We start from the raw sequence: 3,090 nt of genomic DNA on the forward strand, positions 1-3,090 counted from the left end.
ACCTTCACCTGTCAATGAAACCACGACTGTAACATTTACCAATAAAAACAACTATTCACCTAGTAAACGACCACACCAACCATTCACCAACAAAACCAAACCATACCAACAATCTTTTCTTTCCAATGAAAATGATGAGTCTCATTCACCAATCAAACCACAGCTACAACCTTAATGAGCCATGCATCTTGCATCCAGTGAATAAATTCTAACCACAGTCCCTCCAACTTTTGTGGAGGGACTGTGTCCTAACATGATGCCTTCACTGACCGAAACATTGGTTGTACATAATTCGAAGCGTGGTCACTTATTATTTATATGCGAGGCACCAACTTTTGGTGAAAATCAAAATCCAGGGAGCAAATTCCTCAAAACACCCCTTGAAACAAATTAACAAGAAAAACCCACCCCTAATTGCATGGTTAAATAGACCTATAATTACTACCTGCAATAAATCAAAAATACGGCCTCTTTCTGAAAATGTCAAAAAGGAACCCCTTGTCTCTTTGGTAAGTTTCTACAGGTAATTTCACTTGATTGGAAGACAATTATATATATACCAGTACATAAAAGGGTAAAATTGCTGCTAAAGTTACCGTGTATAATCACAATACAATAAACTTGCTCCAAGCAATGGACATCGAGAAAGCTCGTCTTAAATTTTACCATTACGTGTTACGCCCTCAGGTGGATTACGTAAGAAAGTGTACCGATATGTGCCGATATAAGGTATGTGCCGATATCATTACATACAATCCAAATTTGTCTACGGGTGCTATAAATTTCAGTTTCACACAGCAGAAACAGTTGGGCTTTACAAGTTGAAAGCTTATTGTTTTCATTTGGTATGGGTAGTCTGGAAAAATCGAAGAGGTTGAAGTTAATTATATATCAAAGTTCACTGAAAGTTAGATTCTTACAAGTTATTCAAGACTTCTCTTTCCAAAGAAAAAAATACATCTAAGAGTGCTTCTCTGTAAATGTGCACCGCCATATTGTTCCGAACAACAACATTGCCATCTAAGCTACTGACTGGTTTGTTATGCGCGCCTGGAGAGCGTTACGCGATTAGTTGGACCCAGTTGGGTCAAACCATTTTCAACTTCCAAACTTATTTTCTTGTTTTCTCAGTCTGTCATTTAGTATATTTGTTGTTTCGATAATTTGTGGTTGGTTTATTTCAGTTAACAGTGTAGTTATGGCACTGTATCATTTTGCTGTTTAATTGTTGTTCATAATTGCTGCCCCCCTTACCAATTCATTTGATGTATTTAAGCAAAAGGGTAAATTCGTTTTTAAGCTATGAAAAAGTGAAGACCTTGAACGTACTTTATGTACTTTAGTACAAAGTCATTATTTGTTTGATTGCCTAACGCTTTAAGGTTCATGTGCTGCAAGTAAGAGTGCACATCCCTAAGCGGCCGTCCCTCAGCAAATAATTTAGCCTAAGTATTTTCCCGTGTCAAAATTGCGAAACTATCCGTTTTTACACAATCTGGGAAGTTCAAATTACTGAACGAAGTGCAGCACGACGAAGCTGAAATATCCAAGAATCAACACATAGCAAAAATTATATCTCAAAAGTGAATACTCGTGGTGTATGTTAAGTCTAACCGGACCAGAAGTGGGAATTTGTTACGACTCTAAATATCCAAACATATTTTAGGAGGAATGCTCGACATTTCACTTGTTAACGTTATCCGATATTATCGTCTAAAAATGTCTAAGTTAGACAGGTCTGTCTGGGCAACTATTGCGGCAGCTCGTTTTCTCCGATATTATTGATAATATCGATATTATCGTCTAATAATGTCTGAGTTAGGCATCTCTCTTTGAGTAACTATTAAGGTAGTTTGTTTTTCTCCGATATTATCGATATTAATCTAATAATGTCCAAGTTAGACATCTATGCTAACATTTCATTATATTTCATTAGACGATAATTATCCGATAATATCGGAGAAAAACGATCTTCCCCAATAGTTACCCAAAGAGAGATGTCTAACTTTTGTAGACATTAGAGATCTCGGCACGTGCGGAAACTTGTGTGTTAACGGTCGGGAACGAGTCGGCACGTGCCGAGATTTGCTGCGTGAACGCTCGGCACGCGCCAAAATCACGCCCTCGGTGGTAAATTTAAGAAAACATACGCCGATTCATACTTATGAAATGACGATGAAGGGAAATGCAGATATATATGATCGGATGCTGTAGAAATGAATGTAAACCGTCGTCAGCGACGCATATTTATGTGCTGCTGCAACCGCTATTTTCTTGCAATGCTACATTGACGTGAAAATGTTTTCGAATCTTATGTGCAATTATTATTATCATCATATGTGTATCATTTTCCATGTTTGGGCCAAATAACAGATGGGCGAATGAGGGCGTGATTTCGGCACGAGCTGAGTCAGTCCATGGAGGTAATTATTACCTCCATGCGTGAACGTAGTAGATATAACTTAGGATATTTACTCGGATAATCCTTGATATGTATAGGGGATCAACCTGAACTTATTTGAAGAAAACAAAATTTGATAACTCAAAACTTGTTTTGAGATTTAGAAATATTGTCCAAGAGGTCGACCTGGACCCTGGAAACTGGGAAGATGGTATAAAAACTATGCAAATTGTTGTTTTCCAGCGCTTTTTCCAAAATGATGACTGAACAAGTGTTAGTATATTATTTGTGTTCACAGACCCGTACACTAGTAGCGCCTACTATGAGTACGTACCGTTTACAATTCACTTTTTGGCACAACAGTCGAGTATTCCATCTTAGCCGACTGTTGCCTCGAGAAATGAATGTATCTGATTGGATTGGTCAGGTAAACGTTGTATCTAAGCCAATTAATTTTAAGATAAAGTTTTCTCGTAAAACTAACACAGAAGTCCGCAGTCTGGAGAAAGAGGCAGTAGCGCATACCATAGTCCCTATATCTATCGTTGTATCTACGAAAGAGCTCAGACAACTATTAGTTTTTTGAGGATAGAGGGACTGTGCGTAGACTAATACCGGCGATGTTCAGATGAAGAAAGTTTTTCAACAAAATCACTGACATAGTGGGTACTGACTATTTTTACCTGGTT

The sequence above is a fragment of the Saccoglossus kowalevskii genome, chromosome 16, assembly GCF_978046115.1.
Source record: "Saccoglossus kowalevskii chromosome 16, keSacKowa6.1, whole genome shotgun sequence".
In the NCBI taxonomy this organism is placed as follows: Eukaryota; Metazoa; Hemichordata; class Enteropneusta; family Harrimaniidae; genus Saccoglossus; species Saccoglossus kowalevskii.